The 16,315-nt window shown below is 38.9% G+C and overlaps 1 long non-coding RNA gene across 2 annotated transcripts in view; it reads right to left on the minus strand.

Moving 5' to 3' along the window:
• LOC139674958 (uncharacterized) overlaps positions 1-16,315 on the minus strand; it is a 60,716-nt gene that overhangs the window by 13,068 nt on the left and 31,333 nt on the right. For both annotated transcript variants that reach the window (XR_011698389.1, XR_011698390.1), the window contains exon 4: positions 1,285-1,390. This is a non-coding gene — a long non-coding RNA (uncharacterized lncRNA). The remainder of the gene's footprint in view (positions 1-1,284; positions 1,391-16,315) is intronic.

A 16,315-nucleotide genomic window follows, 5' to 3' on the forward strand; every position in this document is an offset into this window, starting at 1 on the left:
ACTCTGTTTAGCTCTTAAAAGATGAGGTAAATAGCTAGTCTGATCACAGTCTATTAGAAAAATTATGGAAGGCACAGAAATTTTAGAATAAGCATATTCAGCCTACTGCTCCAATACAAAATAGGAAACTGTAGCTAGACTAGAAATTAAAGATAATTTTTAAATGGCTACAGTGATTAATGGGCTGGTAACCAAAGTCTGTGGCTACCAGTGTTTCCAGTGATCATCCATTATTAGAAATCATCAAATCAGGAATGGATATTTTACAAAAGGTACACTCTGATGCAAGTATAACTGTTGAAAATGAGGCAGGAATGAAACCCTTCTAGTCTTCTGTTTCCAGGCAGAGAGACTAGATGGATATATTTGTCCCTATAGCCTTAATGATACCCAGCATTTCAGGTAGAAGCCACAGAGCTTCCTGAAGAGGCATTTGGAACACGGCTTCTCATCATCAGATGAGATATATCTGGAATTCAGTGAAAGTTCAGACATTCTCTGTCATGTGGTTGGTGTAAGCCCAGTGATAGGACAGCAGAGGCAAACAGTCTTGTTGAGTGACCGAGACTACTTCCAGATTTCCCTAACATAACAGACGTGCCCTTGCTATGGGGATGAGGAACCAGTTATAATAATGTGATTGATGCATATCATACTGTGGAAGGCTGTGGCTTCCTCAGGAAACTGGGGTAGAGGAGGAAATAAGCAAAATGCTCTGAGTCATCACCTGCCTGCCTTTGAGATGGGCACAAGGGGCAACCTGCATTGATTTCACTGGTAGAGTGTGAACTGGGAATTCCTGCCTGTAGTCATGAGGGTAAGGATTCAGGACCCCCTTCTTAATGCCATCATTGATTTATTGCAGAAGACAGGTAATTAGCTGTGCTTTGAAGAGGCATTCTGAGGTTAGTCCTATAAGTAGTCAACATCTGTTAAGTTTTCTAATCTATTATTGTGTATCAGAATATGGATGATCAATGTGTTTGTAAGTGATAGAGCTTGTAATGGCTGATGCACGTTTTGGAAGCCAAAGAACAACAGTCTCTCTATCTGGCATGAAGAGTTGGACTGAGATTTTGAAAGTGAAGTGTACTTGGCCCAGAAAGATGTTGAAGCAGTCTTTATCTTCCTCACGCACATTTTTCTGTAAAGATTTGCTGTTGGGAAACTCGAAGCACTCAAAAATAAGCAAGCATTTTATGAAATTATTAAAAAGCAAACTCTTTTGTCAATATCCGTTATATAATTTCCCTATGATTCGTTGTCCTTTTACATCACACTCACCTGAATCACTTGCTAGCTTTTCTGACTCAGTTGTGAGGGTTTTTTCCCAGTCTTCCTGTTTCCAGCTGAATTCCCAAATTTCTGGTGCACTTCCTCATAGTAGACTCTAGGGAGACAAAAGTAAAGCATGAAAGTAGGAGCATAAAATCCAAACTGTTCTGTTGCCTGCTGTATGTAACGTAAGACATAAGCACCAGCTACTGATATAAAGGCTTTTAGAAGAAAGGTTGAGGTCTTTGTTAGTGACCAGTGTGGTGCTGGACAGGAATAGAAGGTTAGGTAATGTAGTATGTGATATTTCTGTTGTATGTTATGTTTGTCTTGTATGTTACTCAGAGGAGATAACAATAATAGATGAAGCATGAAGACATTTCCTGACATGAGCTTAGACCCAGTAAGGCCAGACAGTCCCAAATGGAAAAAAGAGGGATTTGTTGTCCTCAATGTCCTTGTGAGACTAAATCATTTTAATGTTTTTCATGTGTGAGCTCTGAAACTGTATGTTTTTGTGGTATCCAACTTGTTATTAATATAAATACATTGTACTTAAATAATATGTAACTAATGTAAAGAAGCATGCTATGCTTAGAGAAAAGAGTGCACCTGGAATTATGGCTTTAAATAGAAGGAAGAGAATTGGGGAGTATGTATTTTGATTCAGCTGTGTTTGAGAAGGGTTTGAAAAACTCTTGCTCCTGGAAACAATGAGATACAAACCTGTTTGCATAGTTGATCTCTGGCCAGAAAGGATTCCTGTCAAGTGAAATATTAACCCATAAGGAATGAAGTTTCTTAGGGCAATGAGCTATTGGCTTCAAACAAACCTTTAATGCAGAGCTAAAGTGACCATTTAAAAAACATGTATGCATCCAGAGGTCTAGATGGCTGCCAGAGCAGAACAGGATTACCTTGTCTATTAGCTAGACCTGTTTGTAATTGTTCTGGTTCTGTAGTGCTGAAAACTAATTTCTAGCTGTATAGTGGCCAAATGTCTATTATTTTTGTTGTGTCATTGCAGCAGGCAGGTGTTTATGTTATGCAAACTATCATAGCAGCTAGGAACTCTATTGTAATTCTAGGGTTTCAGGATAGAGAGCTCAAGGAATGAATCCTTCACTTTTCCTTTACTTTCCCTTCTGTGGAGCACAGTCTCTGCTGGGACTAATGATCTTCCTATGCAAGGTCAAATTTACACTGGATCCGTGACAGAAGAGGCATGAAATGGGTAACATGGAAAGCTCCGAGCCTGCTGAGGGTGATAGGTATCAAGTCTTAAGCCTCATTCCTTTGCAGCATGATGTGCAAGTTCTGCTAGTGAGTGCCAAGTTCAAGCTGCACCCACTGAACCCAGCAGGCAGTGGCTGCTACAGGAAATGCTTTTTAGCCCCCTGGAGGCATTTGCACTGAAGTGCCAAAATACCAGTGAAACAACTTATTCCTCCTGTCAACTCAGAAAGGACTAAGCCTCTAAAGCACAATCTAGATCATAATGTTCATGGTAAATTGTGTGTTTCCCTCTTTTTTTCTTTGCAAAGTATGACTTTCTGTCCATGAGCTTTGATGGACTCTGATGTGCTTTGCAGGTATTTGTACAGCTGGAAGAGGCTCAAATGTACTGGAACTCACAGCTGCGGAGTAATTAAAAAACTGAAAACCCACTATGTTCTCTGCAGAGTGAGTTTCTTCCTCTCAGTACCCTTCACTTCCCAGTGACTTGGTGGTACTCTGTAGATACTAGCAATGGGACTAATTTGCTGCTTTTGGTGCTGCTTTTTTTTCAGTCTACTCACAGTTTCTTGTAGATTCCTTAGGATTAGAAGCTTTAGACTAGAAAGTTGTGGAGAGGGGGGATAGGAGGAGATAAACATTCCATCCCAAATCCTCATCACTTGTGACACTGAAATTGGAATTTATTTGTGGAAGGTATGAGACCTTTCAAGAAAAATGAAAGGTTTTATTAATAGCAATGTTAAAACTATCATTGCTAGGAAGCTGGGTTAATCCACTCAGAAGAAAGAGGTGGCTCCCTTTGCTGAGCTTTTATTTTCTATTTTTCACAGGGTCATTCCAGCATTCATTTCATATTGGATGAGTTCACAGTCACAGCAGAAAGAGTAAGAGAATACTTCCTCTAGAGTTTCTTCTCGCACTAAATGTGTGACTATAGCTTCAGAGAAGGAGTGTTGTGGGCAGTGTCCAGGAAGTGTCTCAGCTCTTGTTAAACACAGATCATTGAACATACTGCATGAAGAGTCACTGTGACTGTCACATATAGTTAAGCGATGTTGCTGCTGGCACCACTGTGCAAAAGGTTAAGTTTTAGTATCATTACAATTTTGCCCACTCTTATAGATTGATAAAAAGAACCACAGCAGCCACCCTGCTTTCCCTAGATCCTTCCTTTGCCTCATACCTGTTATTATGGACCCATGAAGAGACTTCACTCCTCAGCAGATAACTTGGTCAGTGGCTTACAGGCAGAGTTGATTGAAAACTCTGTCTACATGGATTTGTGGGCCCATTGTTTGTGTTGCTTTCAATGACAAGGAAACAAAGACTTCTAAGGGACAAATTCTTTGAAACACTGAACATTTCTGGCAAGGCCCTTTGAGTAGAAAATGGGGACCAATACTCTTGCAGAACCAAACTGAATGAAAGTACTTTTAGAAGGATATAAAAGAGAGAAAATACAGCCTTAAGGAGAATTTGTAAATACCTTCCTGATAGTTGGGACTACTGAGTTCTTCTGACATCATTTAGAGTTTTCATAAGAACATCTTCCTTATGGAAGCATATGGAAAACAGTTCATCACACTGCACCCTCTTCAGTCAGTGATAAAATTGCTGAGTCCATGGACAGAACATGTCTGATGTGATGGAGATCACTGCTACTATTTTTAGTCTGTATTTCAATAGCTTCAGAAGTCTTAAGCAGGTCACATCTTGCCTCTCTTCCCCATCCCAGGAATCTTTGCTGTGCTGTCAGCTACTATCTATTTGAAGCTGGGATGCAGCCTAGTTCCAGCCTTCTTCCAATATGCTTTTGGAAGGGCAGAGCATTTAGACATCTGTGATCCAGGTACAGCTGATGGTTAATGTTATTGCAGTACACCTAGCAGAAAAAGAATGAACTGCTTGAGACTGGAACTAAATGTTTGAATAGACAATCTCCTTCTTTAAAAAAACCTAACAAACCCAAAACCACAACACCCCCTTACTGAATCTATATTCCATTTAGCTAGTTCTTCTTTTATGTAAAAAAACCCCAACAGAATAAAAACCCCACCCCCAAACAAACAAACATCCCTACCTGTCCCCAGGTAGGGGATAAATTAACCAATTGGCTTTCAGCTTGCTTAGATCTATATGATAACCCAGACCTCTTAAATGTGAGCACTAAATACATGTAAAATAAAACAAATTTTAAAAAGCTAAATTTTGAAGATAATCTGTCACCCCCAATTTTAAGGGAATTACATCCTGTTGTTTTATTTTCATTATGACATAAGATAAACAGATGATTTTTTTGGTGATCAAAATAGAAACATATTCTGACATCTGTTCTATGCAAATAGTTGCTCTTGCTATGAACATGCTTACATTTTTATTGCTTTGGGCTATTTGCCACTTTATGTAAGCTACACCAGCTGCTCTTGCTCTTGCACGACAGATTACTGTATGCAGCACTCTGTTTTTTCCTAAAGCAGATAATGCTTTGTAAAATCCAGATCACTAAGTCTCTAGGAAGTGATTGTAAGTTATATTAAAGCTGTGATAACTGAAAACAGAAACAGCCTTGAAGAACTGCACTCAAAAGCTTCTGCTTCAAGGGAAGATTGTGTTTGTGGGTAGCTGGTTTTGTTACTGTGTCTAATGTACATCCTTACATTCTTTTACCTACTATATTTTTTCTACTACTTGCTGCTTTCCTTAAAATTGGCACAAAATGAAGAGAAATATTAATAATAAAGGCTAAGAAAATGTCTATTTTGGTTTTTATGACAATGAAATATGCTGAAATCTGTTCAGATCTACTTGAAAATAAAGCCTCTGAATCTTCTTCATTGCATTTCTGTGACAGGTTTTATGCTCTGTTTTCTTGGCAACCTTCTGCACAGGAAAGCAGCATTATGAAAATAAAAACTCAAATGGGAGCCACAGAGGAAAAACATAACACAATTTTTCTTGACATCTCAGTGATATGGGTCAGATCATGTTATCACAAAACTAAACCAAGTTCTTTTTCTGAGGTGTAAACTCTGCCTCAGCTACATTATAAATCCAGTTTTCCTATTATTTGGATGCAGCATGGCTGCAAAATCATATTAATTCCAAATTGAGGAATGTCATGCTTAAGTGGTAGTTGTACTTTGCAGGTTTTGATTAGGTGTTGGTAATTAAAGGGCCTGTGAGCACAAAGTTGTGTAGGCACTGCTGCTGCAGGAAAAAGTCAAAGTATAATTGGTCTGAGGATGTGGAGAGAAGCAGCAGGGGACGGTGGTAGGGACAGTACAAGCTCAACAGGGTTAAGGAAACGTGCCAAATCTCCATCCTCAGTGCAGGGAGCTCCTGATGCTGCCAGGCAGCAAAGAAAACAGATGGCTGTTGCTTTTGAAGCCACTAACATTCATTTCTGTGCCTATTGTGTATTTTTCCTCCTTCCCCTTAAGTTCCCAACTCCTGCAGTAGCTCCTGTAGCAGCCAGCCATTGGTAGACACGTTGGAAAGCAGCCACAGGGGTGAGTTTGATGATGGTTGCTTTGGTTTGGTTTTCCTTTTCCCCAAACTGCCTCCACAATTCTGCAGAGAGATGTCAGGAATAGAAATAGCGGGATTGGAGAATACACCAGAGTCTATATTAGAGAGAAAGAGGCAGAGCTACACTAAACAGGGAGATGGAGCAGTGCCAGCGAGAGCACGGGTGTGGGGGGTTGGATGCAATTGGCACAGTCAGCCAAGCATACCCTGACACGAATATATTTGTCCTCTATATTTGTGTTTATTTTCAGTGGGGTAGAGCTGATGCCTATAGATGGGGCCTTCGTTTTTCCTCAAAAACAGCAATGATGGACCCTGCTAAGTCGGTAGCATTCATCAGCTAGAATTAGTTTCACAGAATGCTCTATATTAAATCTCAGTGTTCGAAAGAGAAGAGTATGAGATGGAAAAAAATTAAATTTGTTTCTACTGTATCTCACTTACTCCGAAGGACTGTAAGAGAGATTTTTTTCCTCAGCTTTCTGGAACTTTTAATGCATTCTTATGTTGTGAAGAGTGAAAAACACTGATTCGAAGGAAGACAGAACTGTGTAGGATGCTTAATTTTAGTTGTATAGTATCACTAAGAGAGCTCAAAAAAGATGCAAGCTTGGCTGAGTTAGCAATTCAACAAAATATATGCATAGGGTGACATGTATATGACTGATTTGTTACCTACCTGAGAGGAAAACCTCTGCCCTTGTGCAGGTTTTCTGATTGTTGATCTCAACCATGCTTTTAACAGATGTTTCTGATTTAGGCCAATGAAAGCTTATGGGAGCTTTTTCTGGTCTCTGAGGAAAGAACGCCAGTCCAATCAAACAAGCAAATTTGGAGCTTGGCATTCACATTGACTAGCAAAGCTGGATCATTTCCTCTTGCAAAGGCTTTGTGCCATCATTATTCTATGACACTACATAAAATTGATAATTAGTACTGACTTGTTATTTTTGCCATCTCGTGCACTTAATCATTCAGCCACTACTGCTACCTACCAAGAAAGACACTGAAGCCACTTACTCAAAAAGCCTGTCTGGTTTGTCTAAAATAGCACATGATTCCCAAACTAGCAAAACATGATGCATACAGCTGCCCCAGCTACATGAGTCATTGTAGCAAATATTTCTAGATGCACAGCCACAAATCAAACTCAAGATGGCTCTATGTTAGCCAGTATTTGCCTTTTAAAAATTATTGATATTGTTATTAACATCATAAAAGCAAAGTAATGGGACTCTCTGGCACAGGTCAAACACAGAGGAAAGGATCTCAGTCAGTAACATAATGTAACAATCAAACCAAATTCGGGGCTGGTAATCAGAAATTGCACCTTGATTTTTATTAGCTGCATAATTATTGCAAACTTTCACCAAATTTCATCTGCATGATGCTCAAGTCCAGTATTGCTTGGCTTTTAGTTTGGCATGGCATAATGTAAAATTCATTTCACACCTATGTTGTATAATAACCTGTAAATCAATGACATTTCTGGAAGATACAAAGTTTCATAATATCAAAAAATACATACAGTGAATCAGCCTTCTTTTTTGAATATTCAAAAGTGATTTGACAGCAAAATTTTACATGGAATTAGTGGGGGTCCTGAGGGATTGTGGTGCCTGGCTCCCCATCAGGCTGTATGACAGCCATCAGGCTGTATTGCCAGTTCATGGGACTGGAGAGCAGTTTGCTTCGTTTGGTTCCTCCACACTGTTGCTGCATCTCACCCTGAATCTGCCACTTAAAGCAGCCAGAAACCACTTAAAAAAAATCAGGTGTCAAAATTTGACAATATTTCATGTATTTCACTGCTGTTGGGCACTATATCCACGGACTCTTTGTGCATGAGTATTTGGAAGCCAAACTGAAACAAAGTGTAAGGTCTTCAAAACGGATCAACAAATGAAGCAAGAGAGATAATGAGAGGATTTTGGAGAACAGTTATTGCTATGGTCAAGGAACTCCAACAGAGGCATCTAAATATTTGACAGAGGTGTATGTATAATTTATATTCTTTTCCATTTATCTACGATCGCATAGCTTATCATCATTCTTTTTTATGATCTCTGGTTTATGAGCCTCACGTGGGAAGGGTAAATTTGGCATAAAATAGCCATAGTGCATTAAATAACACAAAAATAAAAAAATTCCAATAATAAGTCCTATTGAAATGGGACTCATGACTCACTGCCAAGGTACTTCAGAGCTATAGATCAGTATTTTTTATTACTGCTGCAGCACACACTCCATCAAACTACCAGTAACAATATACCAACAGACAATTAAAACACCTGTAGACATTGATGAAGTCTATTTAGATCTGACATTATCATTTGATTAAAAAAATAACATTTCTTCAAGAAAGGCTATGATATAGGTATAGAACCTTGATTTATGGCTTCCATTTAGGGATGGTCTGTGATTAAAGCTCTACATTATTTATTTGCTTTCGACCTCAAGTAACCCTGTCTCTCTCCCAGTCTTCAAACTTGCAAGCTGCTGGAGCCTCTAGTGCAGAGTGCAAAACACAAATGAATATTTGGAAATGAGTGTGGCAAGGTTTTTCTTGGCTTATTATTATTAACATTATTGCCTGTGGAATTAGAAATAGGATAGGCATTGCTTTGTTGCTTTCTGTGCTGTAGATACAGGCTTTATTCCTCTGCAAAAAGAAATGACACTTTCTCCAAGATCTTAACTTAAAATGTGGCACAGTGGTATGTGTGATAAAAGACATGGGGCCTCTGCAAGTATATCTAGTTCCCTATTGTGATTCTGCTATTTATCTCCTCTCACTGAGGATATATTTTGGAAATGTGCTCACGAGTCCAGTTCCCATTTTGTGCAAGGCTGTTGATACATGCAAATGTGTTTTCTCATTTTTGGTGGGGTGAGATGGCAAACTTGTTCATTACTATCGTGTTGCAGTACTTGGTGCTGTTTCAGTGCAAGAACATCATTGTTTGTCTGTGGGAGTGCTCCTTTAACTGTCTTGTGTTTCTAAGCATAATATGTATATGAATTAAATGCTTCATAGTGGGTGACAAATTCTGGTGAGAAATGCTGTGTATGCTCTGTCCATGTAAAGCATTATTAGCTGGGAGGACAGGTAGGAATAAGAAATTTGGAAACTCTGAAATGGGGTGAAAAGTTTTAGTGTTTTTTTCCTGTTGTCCGCTAGTGCCTTCAGAGTGTAAAAAGACCAAATCCTGTATCTTTAACCCAGCACTTGAGGAAGATGCAAAACCTCACTGTAGTGGGTTCAGGGCTTTGAAGGGAATTAATTTTACCAGTCTGAAAATGTGGAGTAAATTACTTGACTCCATTCTAAAGAAGGGGCTGAGGGAGCTCTGTGTTTTCTCACTGGTTTGACTCTGGGATGGGAAATTTTTCTCAGAGCTGGGGGATTTAATAATCTCCTGGCTGCAGGCTTTGAACTCAAAATACACCCTACTATCAGAGCTAGGTTCCTCAGGCCCTAATATGGGATTATGGTGATAACTGCATGGTTTAATTAAATGTTGTAGTTGGGATTTGTGCAGTAGCTGTTCAGACTATGCCAGCATATAAACACTGGCCATGAAAACAGGATGTGCAAACTCTCAGCACTGCTTAGAGCAGAAGGCAACAGCCTAGTAAACAGGCAATGCTTCAAACAGATGCTGAGGTTATAAGACTTGGGGCTATAAGATGTTTTAAACCAGATCTTTATAAAAGATGAGAGGGTAAAGTCTTGTGGGTTTATTTGCGGGCTTCACTGCATGTAGCAGTGCCGCCTTTTGTGTAGACACAGATCTATTTCCGTTCTAGGGGAAGGGAAAGTGAAATCAAATGATTAATCGAGGCATTGTTGAAATTCACAGTGTGTGTGAAGGAGGAAAACCTGTCTGAAAAAAATTCTAGAGGCAGTGAGTGAAATTCTGCAATGATCATTTCAGGGGAAGAGAAATCCTAAAGCATCCAGTAAATCTTCAAAGGTTTCTTTCCCATTTCCCGTTCAAAGCTAGAAATGGAGAAGAAAAACGTGTCACATGTGGTTTCCCCCTTGCTCATTTTGTGGTGTATAAATACTCAGAAAGCCCAAAAAGCTTCTATTTGTTTCAGTCATGAAGAAAACCTTTAAACTGTGACATCTCCAGTGAGAAATGAGTGCAAACAATGCAACAGTACTGCTTTCATTGCCTGAGCCTCCTTCCTCCATTACATCCTGCTTCTGATTTTGACCCAGTCACCCAGCAGACCCTGTTCATGTGGTCAACTTGAATGTTTTCAATACAATGTGCCAAAGTCCAAGAAGGCACCAAAAGTTGCCCAGGGCCCAAATGCCCCAGAACTCATTTCAAACATTGCTTGGGAATGATTCTTCTTACATGTTGGAAATGTCTTGCAGGTTAATGAGAAGCTGACAGTATCCTGAAAACATATCCCTCTTAAGTTTTAATGTATGCTTATTATTAAAAACAAGGTACTGAGATTCAAAGTGATACCAGCAAACCTTCCTTCCATGCCACTCTGAAAGGCTTGCTTGTGTAACATAATGAAACCATTGAAAATTGCTTCTTTCTGAGGAAAATATAGAAAAGGGACTTCAGTAATTGTGTTTATACAGGAGTGCCTAAGGATTTCACCTGAATAATTACTTCTAGCTATTCTCTTGGGCTGAATTTCAACAAGTGACAGAAAGACTAAGGGTTCTTTTACCCTTTGAGCAATGCTCCCTTTAGTAATTCTCTGTAACAATGTGCATTTAAAGAATGACTAGAAAATAGGTGTTACTATAATGTAAGACATTATTTTTTAAGTAGTATTTATTAAATAACCTCTTTCTGGTTACTTCTGTACTACTGCATCTTATTTTTGGAGATTATCTGTGACAGTGATGTGCAGGTTGTGATGTGCATAGTCATCTCTCTTTTTTTTTTTTTTTTTGGTGTGTACAGTCCTTACATAATGTGAATGGCTGATTTTTGGCTGCCTTGGCTTCCTGACAAATTGCTGTTCTTTGTATATGAGTATAACCATGTGTGGTTTCCTTACCAAGATTATTAGAAAAATCTCTTGAGCAGTGTTCAAGCTTGCTTGATTACAACCTTTTAGCATGTGACTTAATTCTTTACATTTTTGGGACAGTTCATCCTCTCTACCTACATCTACAATTGGTAGCACAGCTGTTGCTGACCTATGCCGTGGACACATGAAGTGCTCACAAATATCATACACTCTGAAAATACTTTTCTTTAAGAAAAAAACCAGAACACTGTTACAGAACATACTTTACAATGAATTTGTCCATCTTGTTACCTAAAATTTCAGTACTGTTTAAATTAGTACTGTTGAGGATCTTAGCAACTGCATGTGGCTGATGTGGAATTTCTGGTCATATGGAATCAGGATAACCTCTTACTTTATTATAGCTTTGAAATTCTACATAATGATATGAATAAAGATATATATAGATTTACAGTTGCCTTAATTAGTTTTTGAAACTATAGTCATGGAGAAATGTCACATGGTTCAGCATTTGTTTTTCAATCAGCCAACTAACTAGATGTCCAGATATCTCTATGTATTTTCAGTGTGACACAACCGGGACCACAGACTCAGCTTCCAAGTTTCTTGTGCTTCATATTGGGATGTATACTTATGGCCACCCAGAAATGCTATGAAGAAATTAAATAAGCTTCTTCGGCAATAAATTAACATTTTTGATTCTGTCTGGCTTTTAAGTTTGGGTCTGCAATCAGTTGAAAATCAAAGGCTCAAACTTCCGTATTTCTTAATCTAACTTTACATCTCCTTCTTCAAAATGCACGAGTATTTGAATTTTTTGCAAGTATCAGGACATCTTCCTTCATTGAGCTTATCCAGGGGCATTCAGGAAACCTTACAAAGTGAGGGTCACATCTGTTTTCTAGGGTGTTCTTCTTCTTATAGTATAAATCTCACATTTAAACTCCGTAATATGACACACTGGCAACTTCTGTTCGAAGAAGATTCACGTTAAAATGCCTCCGTGACATCAACCTGCTTTTAATTTAGCATGTTTTCATATAGTTTCCTTTTTTGTTGCAGCATAACTGTACAAGAGAACCTTGTGGACCTTTGTAATGATTTGCAAAAACACCCTGGAACAATGTTTACTGAGACTGTGCTTTATACTAGTTGAAATTATGTTGGTCAGGGTCAGTAACAGGAACTGAAGTGATACACATTAGACAGGCTTTGTTGTCTGACAAGCTGGTGGAAAGTGGAGAAAGAGGAGGAGGAGTGTGTGGGTAAGGACAGCTACTCTATAGTAGCAAGAGGACTGTGACTTCAGAGAGAATACATCTAATTTTGTCTAAGGGAACTCCCTGAATTTGAACCAGGGATTACTGTAGAAATAGGGGTGTCGAGTCCAAAATGCTGAAAATTTGAATGAAGTTCTAAGTTTTTCCACACATTTTTTTGTGAATGGTAGCTTTCCAAAACCTGTTATAAGAAGCATGGAAATGGCAGAAATACTGCTAGAAGTGAAGCTCCACATAAATTATCTATTTTAGCAGGGTTCAGAGTTTCAAGAAAACCAAGCAACTGATGGATGGGTCACATCCCTGACTGGCCTTAGGGCCAGCTGCCACTCTGCATACATGAATGCATATCTCAATGCCCAGGGGAGGAGGCAGCCCCACGGGTTAGGGGAACATGACAGCTTGTTGGAAATTAGAGAAAAAGAGGGGCCCTAGAGAAGTTTATAAACTGAACAGGTGGCAGAAAGTAAGGGGTAATCACACATTTTAAATTAAAAAGAAAAAAAAATCTCTGGGGGCCGTATGGCCCTAAAATCTTCAGCTAGGTCTGGGAAAGCTCCTGTGAGATACAATGCATCAGTCACCTGCCAGCCATGTTCTGGCAGGGTGCTCTGCCTCCAAACTGCCTGTTCCCTTAGTCTGCTGGAGGGGATTTATATGCCTCACTGGATTTCCACCTGCTGCATGTGCATGTCAGCGCCAGCTCCTGAAGAGCCGTTGCAGGTGCAGTGGGGTTTTGTGTCTTTGGGACAGACTTTTGGGATATATACTGCAATTTCTTGGCTGCATACGAGGTGTAATGAAGACCAGATAAGAGAGCAGCTGAACAGCCTTGCTGCTTCTGAGAATATGGAGTTCGAGCATGCAGATCCTCAACTGCATGATGCACTACTCTGAGACCTTTTCTATACAGACCATTGAAATTTAGTCACTAGGGCCTGTTGAGAGATTCATGCCCTATGCTGTCAAGGTAGCAGTGATTCTGAGAGCACAGGGAAGTCTAGAAAGAAACAAGATTTCTATTTCTTATAAGCTAGTCATTTGTATAAGGAAAAAGAATGGAAATACGTGAATGCAAAAATACTTGGTAATTTAAGAGTCTCTCTAGGTCTCATCAACAGGATCTTAGTGAGGTAAGACTCCATTATTTCAGAAAAGATTTTAACCTCACATGAAATTTACATAGCTCTAAATAAAAAGCTAAACAAAGGAATTTGTCAAAAGCCTTGATTTGATTTATAGTACTTCCTCTTATTTCCTTGCTTCCAATTTGCAGTTGCTTCAGCTCTGCATAGTGGTGGTCTATATGCATGCCTTATCTGAACACTTGTAAGAATCTTCTCTGTACACTTCCCTTTTTCTTAATTTTTCCACTGTTGTTTTATCATCCTGCTCACCGTTCACAGTGATTGACCATTCACCTTTTGAAATATTGCTGGCATTCTTATTCTCCTATTCACTCTGCTTCTGAGCACCCAGGCACTGAAAAGTCGAAAAGCCAAGGCTGTGTGGCAGGTGGGCAAGTGCTTCTTGTGTAAATACATTCATTTGCATGTGAATACGCTCATTTGCACACAAATACTTTCATTCGTAGGAATAAAAGGATTCTCTCCATGTCCACCATTTGTGCAAACAAAAACTGGATTCATGAAACTACTCAGAAAAGTAGGAGAGAGGTCAGGTCTTCTGCAATTTTCACTTTGGTAGTATGTTTACAACATGATAATATACCTCTGAAAAGAATCAAAATTCAATCTTCCAATACTGTTGATCTTTAAACATTGTACTGCACAGGGATTGTCTTTCCATAGTGTGCATACAGAGCCAGATGGTCTCAATCCTAACAGGTACCACAAGGAAATACTGTAGCATAAAATAACTGATAACCATAGAGATGAAGAAGGTCAAATAAAATTTCTCCTGAGAATTGCTAATATTGAGCAGAAACTCTGAAAGCCTTCTACCATTAAATTTTTACACCTATAGTAGACAAATTTGTACTTAAGCCTGTGGTTTTGTAATACCCTTTACTTGAGATCATCACTAGCATATGCACTCCTGCTTCCTTACCTGGCTCCCAATTCTGTACACAGGTCACTCTTCTATCAGGAATTACCAGTCAAATGCAAAGCGTGTCAGAAAACCTAAACAGTATTACGTATTTAAATAATCTGGGTGTTGCCATCAACAAAGAACACTCATCATAGGAGATAAGTTCAGCCAATGCTTGGTAACAGACTACTGCCAACACTTTTTAAAATGGTTTGTAGTTTTTGAATTGCATTTTAGGGGGGATGGGAGGAACTGTTGGGAAAGTGCACTTGTTTAATTTTTGAAAGTTTCCTCTATGTAGTAAATGTTCAGCTGACCAAAAAAGTCTTTAAAAATTATTCTTACATGACTGCTGCTAATTTTTGTGATGAGAAGTCCCAGAGCCTGGAATCTTCCACCAGGAACATCTCTCTGGACACTGAAATGCTTCCTTTTACATTCTGGTAGTCATGGCTCTGCTCAGATCAGAATGATCTGAAGAAAATGTTGAGGTAAGAAGAGGTGGTTTTAATGTTTCTTAAGGCATTTCAACCCAAGGCCTTGATTATATTCCAGTGGTGGTTTAGGAGACATAATAGACTAATGGAAAGGATATGTAATTCTGTAGTACTTATTTCTGCCATGTAGTACTTAACACATTCAATTACGTTTACAGGTCCACAGCCAAAGATGAGGGTTGAAGATGCTGACATTGCAAGGTTGATTAATTGGCTTCCTATGTTTTGCAGTGTGTAATAATGTATTTTGAAAACTTCTGCTGCTTCGGTACTTGTGGTGGGTTTGGAGTAGATGGTATAGTACAGTAAGAGTGACCACAGCTATGATACAGTTTCTTCTTTTACATATGCAGATTGTAATGGAGTTCAGTAGAAGTCTGCATCTGAAACTTAAGAGCCCTTATAAGGATGGTTATCACCCAGAAACAGATCATCAAACAGTGACAGGGAGGCATTTGGCAGAGGTGGTGTTGGCTGGCAGTCTACTGGGACTTCTGGTAAGAAAGAGCCAACAGCCCATCAGGTAGACTGACACAATGAGACTGTGCTAAAATCCAGTGAACTTATAAAATTTTCAGAAGTGAAATATTTGCTGTGGTCTAAAGTAGAGCAGGCATTGAAAAAGTTAGATCCTTCTTGTGCCTTGCACCTTCTCAGAGCCACCTGGTAGCAGCGTAGAGGAGCTCTAACACTTATAATTCAGGCACATTAACCAGATAATTTATAGTCATTACAGTCAATATGTTTCAAAAACTCAAGGAAAGAATAGGATAGGGTTATTCCTGGCTAGTGTTTGGAAAGATGAAAAAGAAATAACAGGAAGATGTTTCACAGCTTTTTCAGAACCACAACTCAAAGGAATCATTATAAAGTGAAGAAGTAAAGGCCAGTGCCGCTGCCTTGCACAGAAGGATCTAAAAACTTTTTGTATCTCCTATCTCTGATTTCATTACTCCTAATAAATCGTTTCCTGATGGAAGGTAAAGAGGCACCTGAAATATAGATTTGAGGCCTTTTAGTTAAACCTTTATCTCTTTGTCATAGCAGGTTTTTTTCTTCTGTGGTTTCATTCATCTGCTCTACTGGAACTTTCAGTCGCACAGTGTTAAAATATGGCTGTTCTAAGCTAATATGCATTAACGTTTTAAAACCTGTTTCATACATAACCTATTGTATTAATATAAAACGTTAAGGCCATTTTTTCATTTCCTGGGAATGGTCCATTACATTGTGAGCAATCTACTCTTGCTTTTTTAGAAAAGACTTTGAACTCAATACAAAAGAAAAATATAATCATGTACAACTATAAAGACTGCTTTTTTCCCTTTTGTGCAGTGTAACAGAGGTGGATGAGTAGCATGGTAATGAAGAGATGGACTGTCTTTATTAGCAGGCTTGGTGAAAGGGTTCTTTTCAGAACTTCAACTTTTCTTA

The sequence above is a fragment of the Pithys albifrons genome, chromosome 8, assembly GCF_047495875.1.
Source record: "Pithys albifrons albifrons isolate INPA30051 chromosome 8, PitAlb_v1, whole genome shotgun sequence".
Lineage (NCBI taxonomy): Eukaryota > Metazoa > Chordata > Aves > Passeriformes > Thamnophilidae > Pithys > Pithys albifrons.